We start from the raw sequence: 13,359 nt of genomic DNA, 5'->3' as shown, positions 1-13,359 counted from the left end.
ACATTTTGTTATCCACATTCCATCAAGCGTTATTTGCTCACCTTTTTATTTTCTTTCTCAGTGCTTGGCAGATGGTTTACCACTGAGCTGCATCTCCAGCCTGGTCCTTGCCTTTTAAATCTGGGAATACCTTTGTAGCGGTTTTGATGAGGAGAATTTGGCAGCAGGGATGCTGCATGGCTTGCAGGACTAAGTCCTGATGGGTTCCACTCCTATGGGACTCTGCCTGACTCAAGGCAGTGCCTGCCCAAGACGGAGCTGGGCCCTAGAACAACAGTGTGTCCCTCCAAAACTAACTTCCCTGTTCTTCTTCCAAGCCCAAAATGAACTTCCTGCTCTTCTTCCGCGTGCCAAAGTTTCTCCAATCCTCTTCCAACACCACGATCCAGCCCAATTCCATAAAAGCCTTTCCCCAGCGTCCCATTTGAGGGTCCTCAGTCTCCAGAAGCCTCCCTAGCGGCAATAAAGGCTTTTCTTATCTCTTTGTCTCTCAACTGCAACAAAAATGTAACAAGCCCTAACAGGCCACAACATCCCCCTGGCTCTTTTCCTTGAGCTGCATCCCTGGGGGCTCCTAAGGGGATGTAGGAAGACTGACTTGCCGGCAGCTGCTGTTCTGGGGAGCTAATGTGAAATGGTCATCTAGAGAGAGCCTGGATGTCTGAGGCCTCATTTGATCCTGACAATTCTGCCTTTCAAATTCTGAACCATTCCAGTTAGCACTGAGGGGAGCAGAGATGAGCTGCTGCTGATTATGAGCAAGACAAAGGGTGTTTTAAGGTCCTGAGTCTTGGAGTGGTTTATTGTGCAGTGTTAGATGACTGACACTGGTGTCTGAGCACAGCTCCCTGCTTCCATAATTTTCATTACCACAGACTTTTTCAATGACTCTATCGGCATTCCTTAAGTTTTTCAGGTTAAAGTTTGAGCGCAGATAATTTCCACACAAAATTATCCCTTTTCCAGGATCTATGCCCACAACGAATTCAGGAGTGGGAGTCATTATTTAATAGAGATATGACCTTAAACAAGACACTTCTCTGGGCATTGGGTATTAAATGAGAATAAACTGTGTTTACCTGAAGACACAGAGATAGATTGAGAAATTTAGGAGAGTCCTTTCACTTCTGTGACCTTTGATTCCAGCTGACATTCATCAGACAAAAACAATTTAGAGGAAGCTGTATCTACAGAGCAATTTTTTAGTATGTAAAGGAGTATTACATAGTGGTGGTACACATCTGTAATCATGGCACTGCAGGAGGCTCAGGTAGGGGCCACAGACCTCAAGTCCCACCTGGGCAACTTAGCTAGACTCCATTTCAATGTAAGGGGATGCATTTCAAGGTTTAACCTCTAGTAGTAAAATAATGATAATGATACTGAGAAGAAGGAGAAGAAGGCACATTTTTAAAAAAAGGAAAGGAGGTCAAAAAAATGTGAAACAGCTTGTCATGTGTGCTCTAAAGTTCAGGAAGGAGAAAAACATCCTTATGTTACAATACATATGAGGAAAATCAAGAACATCTGGTTGACGTGCACTTTATCTAGACATTGTCATAAAATGGAATGCTGATCACTAGAATGATCATGCAAGGGCCATGGATATAGCTCAGCAGCACAGCACCTGCCTGGCAAGCATGGGATTGTGTGTTTGATTCCTGGTACCAATAAATAAATAAATTAGTTAATTAATATAAAATGATCATGTAAAAAGAGCAGTACCCAAGTTATGATACCCGGAGGAGGAAGTCTCATGATGACAAGTGTGTCTGCTGGGCAGAATTTGTAGATGAGCTCTGATGACTAAAACTGCAAGACAAACGTGAATAAGAGGTTAGAAATAAGGTACAAACATGGCAAAAGAAAAGTTCTTGGTTAAATTTGAAGAGGATAAAAAAATAGGTCTAACACAATTCAGAAAGTAATAGGTTAATGCAATTCCCAGACATTTCTTAAAACATTAATAATATTTAAAAAATAAAAAAGATGGACATAGAGGTTAAAATGTTAGTTTCTAGGCAAAGCTGTTCGGGGCAATGCATATGCTTGCATGGGGTGAAGCAACCTGTTGTCCTTTGAGTACTAACATTTCTTCAAGAGTTTGGTTATTTCAGGTAAGTCCCTTCAGAGAAAGACCCAGGAGCTAGCCCAAAACAGCCATGTCATGCTGAGTCATTCTTCAAGGTGAGCTGGAGGCAGCTGTGCTCATTACAATGCTATCAATATGCAGGTTTCGCTATATAATCCTATCTCACCTGTATTTGGGAAGGCACAGCTTTGGGAGTTCTCCCAAGCGTCTTTGTAAGTGTGCAGTAACTGTTTCTTCACTCCTTTATCTTTAGGTTTGTGCTGATTGGTTTTGCGTTCACTAAGATACAAACCTTTGTGTTTGATGACATAATTGCAATTTGGTACACTTAGTGCAGTCCTGAGCAGTATCCTGTAAGGCAAGTGCAGGAGAGGTTTCTAAATAAGAGATTCCTGCAAAAATTTGTTTTTGGAGGCAGTTCACTCACTGGCTGGGCAGAAATCCCAATTTGAAAATTCATTCTTGTTGGGAGCCGCGTCTGTGATAGCTCGCCTTGCGCGGCGGACGTGCGGCCTGTGGTAAAGAGCAAAGCCTGAGGTAGGTTACCCCTCCCATCGAATATGTTAGTTTCCTGCTTACCGCGTAAACAACCCGCTCAACAATATAGTCTGCCTGGCAACTGATGATGTTAGCCAATCAGCTTGCCTTGCTTACTTTAACATGATTGGACACTGTACCCGTATATATACCGGTGCCACCCCTGGGCGGAAGAAGAAGCCAGGTAGAAGCCCAGAAGTAAAAGCCCAAAAGGAGCCACGGAGAGCGGACCGGTAGAGGCTTTGGGGCAGACTGAAGCACAAAAGGAGCCGCGGGGAGCGGACCAGAGGAGGCTTCAGCTGGGAGAACCCAGGGCAGGCTGTACGGAGAAGGAAAATAAAAAGAAAAGGTTGTCCACTACCAGACTTTGTCGTGTGTCCTTCCTGCCGGCCGGGAGCGGACATCGACATTTGGTGGCCCGTACGGGGACTGATCACCCCCGAGACGTGGAAGTGGACAACGCTCCAGTACAGAGCTGCGAGACAGGTGAGTTGGGGATAAGCCTGGGCTCTGGGTGGCGCGCACCTACAGGGCTTTTAGACTCCCCTCAGGCTCACGCGTAAGTGGCGGATTCCTTGGGCCTCACGCGGTGAGTAACATATTAAAAGATGGGAAACATGTTAGGTAGCAACACTAAGAGCGAGGGTGGTTGTGGAGAAAGCTCTCAAGAGCTTACAAAAGTACGCAGGGTATCTGAGCAGGCCCAGTCAGGGAGCTCCCGAGAGGGGTCCGTCAAGGGGAACAAGGATGCTAAGGAGGAGGACGGGGCTCTAGCCTCGGAGTCGTCTGACTCCGAGGACGAGGGAAAGTTGAATGGCAAGGAGGCCAAAGAGACCAGCTGTCAGGAGCCTAAATCGCTCAATAAGGAGTTGCAGGGTTCTTTTCCAGCGTTGCCCCGCGAATTGCGCTCTGCTCAACCTGGTCTGCGGAGGAGTAGAGAGCTCCTGAGCGCTCCCCGGCGCGAGAGGGAGGCGAAGCCTTCCGCCCCACCTTGGGGGCCGTTTCCGGAGGCGATTCCTCACCACGAGGCGGCCGCCTGGGAGCTCTCTCCCCTTTCGCCAGAACAGGAAGTGATGCACGGGCCCCCATTTTCCGCCCAATCACGGCCGCTGTCTTATGCTCCGCCGCCGGCGGGTCGGTATTTTTACAGGCGGCTTTGGCAGGGGGGACGCTTGTCTCATGAGGTACATCCACCTGGGATAGATAGTGGCCCCTACGGGATATTTCCTATACAAGTAGCTATGGGCCAGGGACGCAATGTATGGGAGCCTTTTGAGATAAAGCAGATTAGAGAACTTAAAAATGCAGTTACAACCTTTGGGCCGACTGCGCCTTACACCATTGCCATGCTGGAGAATCTGTCTTCTGGGCCCCTCACCCCCGCGGACTGGATTCAGCTGGCAAAGGCGTGTCTGCCCTCGGGCAGTTACCTGGATTGGCGAGCCTGGTACACAGAGTTCTCTGCAGAGCAGGCTGAGAAAAACGCCGGTCGAGGAAATGGAGGCTGGAGGTTTAGCTTAGCGGCATAAGCGCCTGCCTTGTAAGCAGGCAATCGCCAGTTCGATCCCTGGTACCAATAAAAAAAAAAAAAAAAAAAAAAAAAAAAAAAAAAAAAAACGAAAAAGATAAAAATAAAAAATAAAAAATAAAAAACAAAAAGGGGGAGTAGGCCAAGGCCTGGCCCCAAAGGCACGATTATCCATGGCACTATTCACACACAATTTTTTAAATTTAAATAATGATAATCGCTCCCCAGCTGTGGAGCACTGCAACCCTTCCCCCAACCATAAAGGGTGGATGAAGTGGAAAGATGTCCTGACAGGACAATGGATGGGCCCGGATCCAGTGGTCAGCTGGAACCGAGGCGCGGTTTGTGTTTTCCCACAGGAACCGGGACGAGAACCACTGTGGATACCGGAGAGACTGACACGGGCAACAAAGCCCTCGACTGAAGATCAGACCTGCCCTACTGGAGATCCATCACAGACCAACCAATAAGATGAATAGAAATAGCGGTAGCCCGAAATGGACAAGAAGATCCTCAGGCATATGCATGGCTTGCTCAATTGGCCCACGACCGAGTCTAGATATGGCGGGCATCCCTCATTCTCCTCCATAAGGTGACAATACACAGCAGGGTAGGTGAGTCAATGACGGGTAAGAGCGTGCCTCCCCAGCACGACTCGACCTAAGCCAGGCCCTACCCCATCCTGCACGTAAGCCGCTGGACTGTTAGATGCTGCCCAGGTCTAAATTTCTCTCCGAGGGGATTTCTTTACGGAGAGGAAATGAGTGCAAGCTTGTGTGCATCCAGGTTCCGTCCAGTTTGTGCCTGGCCCTAGAAAAAGGACGAGGGCCTCAGGGCCTTGGCAGACCATGGCATGGCCAACCAGGGTCTAAGCCAAGGACCTACGGTGGACCTACACATAGGGCATAAGCCTCTGCACCCAGTCCAGGGAGGGCTACGATGCGCACATTCATAAAAAATAAAATAGGGGGAGATGTTGGGAGCCGCGTCTGTGATAGCTCGCCTTGCGCGGCGGACGTGCGGCCTGTGGTAAAGAGCAAAGCCTGAGGTAGGTTACCCCTCCCATCGAATATGTTAGTTTCCTGCTTACCGCGTAAACAACCCGCTCAACAATATAGTCTGCCTGGCAACTGATGATGTTAGCCAATCAGCTTGCCTTGCTTACTTTAACATGATTGGACACTGTACCCGTATATATACTGGTGCCACCCCTGGGCGGAAGAAGAAGCCAGGTAGAAGCCCAGAAGTAAAAGCCCAAAAGGAGCCGCGGAGAGCGGACCGGTAGAGGCTTTGGGGCAGACTGAAGCACAAAAGGAGCCGCGGGGAGCGGACCAGAGGAGGCTTCAGCTGGGAGAACCCAGGGCAGGCTGTACGGAGAAGGAAAATAAAAAGAAAAGGTTGTCCACTACCAGACTTTGTCGTGTGTCCTTCCTGCCGGCCGGGAGCGGACATCGACACATTCTGACTGTTCAGCAAATCTGGATACTGCCTCTGGTTTGTCCCAGTCTTCTGGTCTAATCTCAATAGGGTGAAGTGCAGCCTACTCAGAGTCCCTGGTTCCACCTTAGAAGTCTTTTGTTTGTTTGGTACCAGGGATTGCACTCACAGCCTCGTGGTGCCATGCAGGTGCTTAACTCTCTGAGCTAAATCCCGAGCCCCCAAGAAGTCTTAAACTGAATTACTTCATGTACTTTCACAGTATCTATTACAGACACAGCTAAAATACTTGGGAACAGCTGCATCAGTCAGTGTTTACTAGAGAAAACATTTAATACAAGATGTGCAAATACATAGGAATTACAAGATTGGCTTTCAGTGGCTGCCCGGGGGCGTGCGTGGAAGATTGCAGAAGGTCTGTCTGTGCTCTGGGGACCCAAAGGAGCCAGTCCAAAGGCTAGAGCTCTGAGCGGGGTCCTGTGTGAGTCTGCATCCCGAGACTGCAGGATCATTCCCGGAGGCCGGAGATGGTGTGTTGGAACCCAGGAGACAACATCTAAGGGGAAGGACTGGTGCTCCTCGGAAGGCCACAGAAGCAATCCTTTCTTCTTTTCCTTTACACCACTCTGGTGATAATCTTCCCTAGGGTGGGTCTTTTCAGAACCTCAGAATTATGCTCAGCCGATTTAGTCAAGTGTGTCTTACTTAAATTGACACAATCAACCATCTTGATACGAGGGAATGAAACTCCCAACTTACCAGATGTCTGATACGAGCGTTCTCTAAAACTGAAGAATGAGTTTTAGGAACAACAGAGGTGAAGAGCAGCATACACTTATTGAGAGAAAGAAAGGCTCTGTCTGAGGGACAGAAGGGGTCCCGAGTGGGTTGCCAAGGACTCTTTTCTAGGCACTTTTATAGAGCAAAACTACAAAGTGAGGCAGGTCTAAGGTGGGGAAACATGGGAACTTGCAAGGTGGGCATGAGGTGGGACAACTGTGGTCAACCAATAAGATTAATTGCTCAGTTAAAATTGATTAAATCAGGGACAAATGGGGAAGCGAGTCACATAGCAAGTGGGCATGAATACAGAGCAGCATTTCTTCCTGTAGGGAGCTGGACCTTTGACTAGTGGCTTTCTCAGGGTGATAGAGACCTGTTTAGAATATCAGGCCTTAGGAGGTGTGCGTCTGTTTGATCTTTTGTCTTGAGTCTGGCCCGCAGCGGGGGTGTCTGTCTCCCCCACAGTTGTAAGGTATCTGGCCTTCTGCACTGGCTCCTTGGAGGGCATACCTAGCCCTGTCTGACTGCCTATTTATATCTAACTCAGCTGTCTGGAACAATCACAATAGCTCTAGGAACTTTCATTCATAAGGAAGGAAACTAATTTTTAAAGTAACCAAGGGTGTAAGGCAATACTTAATGTCTCTGTGCAGTCCAAGAAGTTTTCTGGAAGTCGATGGTGTTATAATTTCAGCATCATTCTTCTCAAATCACCATCATTCCCTGTTTGACCAACAGCTGCTTCTCACGGTTTCCTTCATCAGAACTCCATCTTGCTGGTGGCCTCACTACTGAAGCATTAGTTTAGGGGGTGCTGGCCGAGCAGTTTAATCCCTGTCTTTCTGAATGAAGATCTGCACTAAGGGTAGCAATGTCAATGACATCCTGTATGATTAAGGGTGGCAAAACGTTTCCTTACAAGGTCTCCTTTTAGCCTCTTTAGGAAAGGCATTGGTTGGTAAATGCGCATTTTTCTGGTCAAAACCTAATACCTTTTTCATATGTGAGTGCGATGCTGAAAACTCAGGGTCAGGTTTGGGTCCCCAAAGGTAAAGGTAAAATCTGGGCAATTTTTATATTCCTAATTTCTTTTTTCTTTCCAGATTTAGCTCCTGTCAATAAAAACTCCTGCTATTTACTTACTGCAGAATATACAATGACCATGGACTTTTCTTTCTTTTATTTTCTTTAGAGTTTAGGACCTTTAATTTGTTCCAAAATCACTGAAGCAAAAATCATAAGTTTCTCTTTCTTTCTTTCTTTCTTTCTTTCTTTCTTTCTTTCTTTCTTTTTTTAACAACACACACCCCAAAAAGTATTTGTAGGAAAAAGTGGTTTTGTACATGAGGTGAAACAATTTAAACTCCAAACTTACTAGTGAAAGTTAACTCTATCACACATCTCTTTAAAAAACTTATGAACCTCGGTCAAAACCAACAGGATCTATCACCCCTGAAATGTCATCTTCTCACTTTCCAAGTGGAACACAAGACACACAGCATCTTAGAACATCCTCAGAAAGCCCTGCCATTGAACAGGTGACAGTAAAGCCCTGGTCTTCTTTCCAGTGGACAGGTAAAGACAAGGATGGAGGGACTGTGTGGACTTTGTCTCCTTTCTTAGTGGCCTGCATCTCTTCCTCTTTCCAGCCTCCTCAGAAGCTTCCCCACCTTCCAGAATCTCGCAGGCCTCTGCCACACCTGGGGCCCTGAAACCATCTTCACCCTTAGGCTTGGCCCTGTCCAGGTAACCACTTCTTTCTTGAGACACAGTCTTGCCTTGTTGTTCAGGCTGGCCTTGAACTCATTATATTGTCCAGGCTAGCCTGGAACTCGTGGCGATCTTCATGTCTTAGCTTCTTGAGTGCTGGGATTATAGGTGTGTGCCACTTTGCCTGCCAATGGCTGACATCTCTCATATCCCCCACCCCATTCTGATACCGGATCTAGGCCATCCTATTGAAAACCTGCTTGATATTACATCAGAAGAACAGAAAGTAGCACCTTCTGATGCTGCAGGGCTTGTGAACTGTTCCTCTTTCTCTATAAGTGTCCTGGGACTCTCACTGACTGCCCATCTGGCTAGCTAAGGCCCAAGCTGCTTTATTTCCCAGAGACACAGTTCCCATAATTCTTTATGGGTTGCTGAGGGCATGGGGGGGGTGGTGTCTCTGTTTTTATAAAGCTACTTCAAGCCAGAAGGGCTCGCAGGCCCTTCATACTGGGGATTATGAGCTCTCCTCCAACTGCCTTGGGGTGCTGTGGCTCCTGACTGTCCCATCAGAAGGCAGTAAAATAGTTCGAGGCTATCTGCAAAGAACCACCAAGCTGGCTGTTCAGTGGGAGAAAGCTTAGTGACTTCAGAAGTCCTGGAATGTGGTCTGGATCACCATCTGAAGCTGTGAGTGGATAAACGTTACTTGAGAAGGCGTAGGTCCGACTGCTCTTCGGTCTGTCTTAAAAGGTGGACTATGGCAGACATAGCAATTAGAATTGCCATGCTTCCCGTGGAGGAGAAAGCATGACAAAGAGGGACAGGAGACTGCCAAAGCCTGAGAGCCCCAGAAGGCTTCCACATCGGGATCCAGCTGAGAGTGGGACTCCTGGTGCAGCATCCACACGTGCCGTGCCGTGCTGTGCCAGGCGAGGAGGTGTTTGTGACTGTCCAGCTGCACGTGGAGCAGTATTGGAGCCTTGCTCTGTGAAGAGGAGCTCAGGTCTCCCGGAAGTTCACAGGAACTTTCTTCTTTCAGGTGCTTTTTCTTAGGTAATTTAGGAGGTGTAGTCACAATCCCAGGAAACCCAGGGTCACTGGGATCCTCACAGGAGGTGGACGTGTATGTGGACAAGCACTGCAGGTTGCCCTGGGCCCCTTCGCGAAGTCCTTTTCATTCGAGTGGGAGATGAAGATCTTGGCTCCTTTCTGGGAGTGAGGCGTCAGTCCTCAGGCATCGGCCACCTGGTGCTGGGAGCAGGAACTCTCTGATTGGGAAATAGTGTTTGGTGGCCACGAGGTTAGTGGCTGGCATTTTCCCCTTAGGTGCCTAAAGCACTGTCCATTGTGACAGCCACTGGCCTTTCGCCCTCATCCAGGTCCTGACTGTTGGACACAGAAAAGGCTGTATTTAGCAGTGGGGTCCTTTGATATGCCAGTTTTTTGCATTGCTGGGTGTGGTCACTGAAAAAGCAATGTGGACAAGCCATCCCTTCTCCTCTAGGAACGTGCTTGAGGGCAGGAAGCATTGTGGAAGAGGGGAGGCTAAAAAGCTCCCGTCTGTGTAGGTCCTGCAGGCCAATCAGCTATCTGGGGAGCATGAGGAGGGGCTGTGGAACCCTGGGCTCTCTGGGGAGCTGGAGTCACTTGAAGAGAGTGGGACTGATTTAAGTGGCCGAGAATTATAAGTGGGAGGGGGAGGTTGAGGAGATTACCTAGTGTGCTTGTTCTCATTAAACAGACAGGCAGCTAAGGAAAGGCCATCGGCGACACCAATTTCCTCTTCCGTGGAAGCTCCTCTTCCGTGGAAGCTTCTTCAGGTACTCTGGTTCTTGTACCTTTCCCGACAGTCATAAAATATGAGGAATTTCACATCACTTTCCTTGCCTTTTGTAGGGAAAATCTGATTTACGAATAGTACTCTAATGTAGACTGCCATTCTGTACCCATCTCTTACCATTTCCTAGACCCAAACAATAATGCAATAGAAGATAAGCCATTCTTTTTTCAGACTATCAGGGTGAGACTGTCCCCATTTTTTTAACCACACAGCCTAATGGTGAGGCTCTGGGGCCTGCAGGGAGCTCCCCAGGGCACAGCATGGGGCCTATGGTGAGAGACCAGCTCTCAGGTCCTTCAGAGGGGCAGAAGGGTGCAGCCCTCTGAGTCCCAGCAGCATCCTACATGTGACTCAATTATACCACCAGGTAGCTGTGGCAAAGCGGGCAACACTACTGCCTCCTGTCTTTTCCTTGGCACTGTCCATACCCGGCCCACTAGGTCTACTTAAAGCCAAGGGTAGAACCCCAGGGCACCACCCAGCTATTTGAGAAACAGTTTTTATCCTGGCAATAAAAACTCTGGTAATTATTTTAATGCAGTAGAGGTAGAAAGGTCCCCTGCAGCATTTATAAGGGGGGAACTCTCAGCAAGTTCTAAGCACAAGGGTAGGTCTGCTATGGACAGAGGCCAGCTCTACCTCTACACGTTCACATCAGGTACATCAGGGAGAGCTGACCTTCACTGGCTGCTCCAGGTCGTCAGGCACGTTTTGAAATGCCTGAATTTCAGGTAGGGGAATCAGCGAGGGTTTCAAACCCTTTCCAGAATAGGAGAGGAGCCAGGCACAGATGCTCACTGGAAGCGGCCACCTTAGCGCTCACCAGTGAGGGTGAGATCTGGTGCGGATAAGATTCTGAGCACGAAAGGGGCAGGTTGGGGTGGCAGCTCCAACAGGAGACAAGTTAGCACCTGCTGCTCTTCAGAAATGAGGAAAGCACGGGCAGAGTGTCTGCAGCCCTAGGCTGCACACTTAGATTGACCGTCTGGCAGCCTCTGTCCAACCTGTGCAACCATAGAGGGCACCCCAGGCTGCCACCGGGCACAGCCCCACCCGGTGTAGAGGTGCCTGCCCTGGGGCATAGGGTACAGCCCCCTGATGCAACCACTCGGCGGGGCTCTCGGATTGTGTGCACCTGGGGCGCTGCTCGCTCTTGTCCAGATTCGTTCCAGGCTCTGGTCCTAAATGAATGGACAAGACAAGCAGAAAGGTAGGGAGGGTTTACATTTCTTAAAAGAAAGAAAAGAAGTTTGCTCCAGTTAAAGTAGGAGGTGTGCTCCGCAGGATGAAAGAGCTCACAGTGGCCTCACAAGTTTTAAAAGAACTTTTGTAAGTAAAACAAAAGTTTTCAAAGGCAAGGTGATTTATGAACCTGAAGATTTAAAATTCTACTCCCAAGGTAAAAGTGATGGCACGAAGTTAAATACATTGTTAGGAGGAGCCTAAGTGCTAAATTGCTTGAATACCATTAAAAAAAAAAGCAGCCAAGTGCCGGGTGCCCCTGTAGTACCAGCTACTCAGGAGGCCAAGCCCAGGAGTACGTGAGCGCAGGCGTTTGGGACCAGCCTGGACAAGAGGGAGGCCCATCTTTTAAGTGAAAAAATCAAAACCCCAGAAAATTTTGTTGATGTAAACTTGTTCTAACTTGACAATGATGTTTAACTAAAAATCTGATAGCATCTTATTTATAAAATTATTATTTTTTGGTACCAGGGATCAAACTCAAGACCTTGCATTTGCCAAGTAGGCACTTACACCACTGAGCTAAATCCCCAGAAAATTGTTTCTTTTTGCCAATACTTGGGCTTTCAACCGATAACAAATGTTGGCAGAGCTATGGGAAAAAAGAACACTTCTCCATTGTTGGTGGGAGTGTAGACTGGTGCAGCCACTGTGGTAATCAGTATGGAGATTCCTCAACAAACTAGGTTTGGAAGCCCCATTCAATCCAGCTATTCCTCTATTTTCCCAGAAAAACGAAAAAGGTCACATCACAGTGATATATGTTCATCCATGTTTATAGCAGCAGCTTGTAATAGTTAAATCTCGGAAACAACCAAGATGCCAATAACCACAGAATGGATGAAAAAGATGTATTTTTATAATACAATGGAATATTATTCAGCTATAAAAAGGATGATCTTGAGGCCTTTACAGGTAAATGGAGGCAACTTGAGTCTGTACTTACAAGTGAAACAAATCAGACTCGCATTTGTAAATACTGTATTGTCTCTCTAGTGTAAAAAAATAAAAATTGAAAGTAATGAGCCAAAATGTGTAATAGATATTGTAATGAAAGGGAAAGCACTCAAAAGAACAACTTGTAGGTATACATGTATAACTGTGTGTATGTGTGCAGGATAGATACGCATACTAAGTTTTTAGCTCATCAAAAAGAATAGTTTGTGCTGTCATTGTTCATTTTTTTATGCTTTGATTTTGTAACCTGAACAATTACTTCTAAGACAAGGTAATATATTAACTAGTGATTTGTTATTTTATTTAAATTCTGTATCATTTCTACCGTTTTCCTTTTTTTTGTCTTTTTCCTTTTTATCGGTACCAGGGATGGAACTCACGACTGCCTGCTTGCAAGGCAGGTGCTTATGCCGCTGAGCTAAATCCCCAGCCCCAATAAAAATTTTTAAAAAATGGAAAAAACAATCTAGAAAGCTGGCACTCAGTCCCTCTCGGCTTCTCAGTCTTTGGACACACACGTCCCAGCTGAGGTACATGGAAGCCCTCAGGACACAGCCCCAGGTCACTGTGTACAGGCACCATGGACAGAATTCACCATGCTGCCGCCCTGCCCTGCACAAGTCGGGTGGTCCTCATGTTCCACTGCAGAGCAATGTTAATTATTTGCTGCCCTTCACACACTCCCCAGCTCCCAGCACTGGAGAGAGTGTGGCTACATTTGCTACTCACTATCCACTTCATTCATTAGCAAAGGTATGCTGAGGACTTTATAAGGGGAAAGAAGCTCACAAAAGAAACTGTCCAAATCTACCTCATTTTAAAAAAGTCATCAAAAGAACCAAGATAGTAATAAAAACTGTTTTCCCTAATGAAACACTGGCATTCTTTTTGTATTTTTCAGACAGGGTCTTGCTAATGCAGTTCAGGCTGGCCTTGAACTCACGTGGTCTTGAACTTGCAGTGATCTTCCTGCCTCAGCCTCCCAAGTGCTAGGATTACAGGTGTGTGCCACCATGCCTGGCTAACACTGGCGTTAAGCAATTTTTTCATTAGCAGGCACAATTTTTTGGTTTTGTTGTTGTTGAGACAGGGTTTTGCTATGCATTTTGGGGTGGCCTTGAAGTCACTATGTAGCCCAGGCTGGCCTAAAATTGCAGTGATCCTCCTCTCTCAGCCTTCCAAGTGCTCAGAGTACAGGCAAAGCCCCCACAACCAGCTTGTTCGATTTTT

General features: G+C 47.2%; 1 long non-coding RNA gene across 1 annotated transcript; it reads left to right on the top strand.

Annotated features, from left to right (window-relative positions):
- Nucleotides 1-2,360: 2,360 nt before the first annotated feature.
- LOC134473950 (uncharacterized) lies at nucleotides 2,361-5,565 on the top strand. Its single transcript, XR_010044456.1, has 2 exons — nucleotides 2,361-3,115; nucleotides 4,517-5,565. It is a non-coding gene; the product is annotated as an uncharacterized LOC134473950 (long non-coding RNA).
- The last annotated feature ends 7,794 nt before the right edge of the window (nucleotides 5,566-13,359 follow it).

This window comes from Cavia porcellus, unplaced genomic scaffold, assembly GCF_034190915.1.
Source record: "Cavia porcellus strain 051 isolate PalLab524CR breed Dunkin Hartley unplaced genomic scaffold, mCavPor4.1 scaffold_29, whole genome shotgun sequence".
In the NCBI taxonomy this organism is placed as follows: Eukaryota; Metazoa; Chordata; class Mammalia; order Rodentia; family Caviidae; genus Cavia; species Cavia porcellus.
The sequence above is the reverse complement of the archived record's forward strand: the minus strand, read 5'-3'. Positions and strand labels throughout refer to the sequence as shown.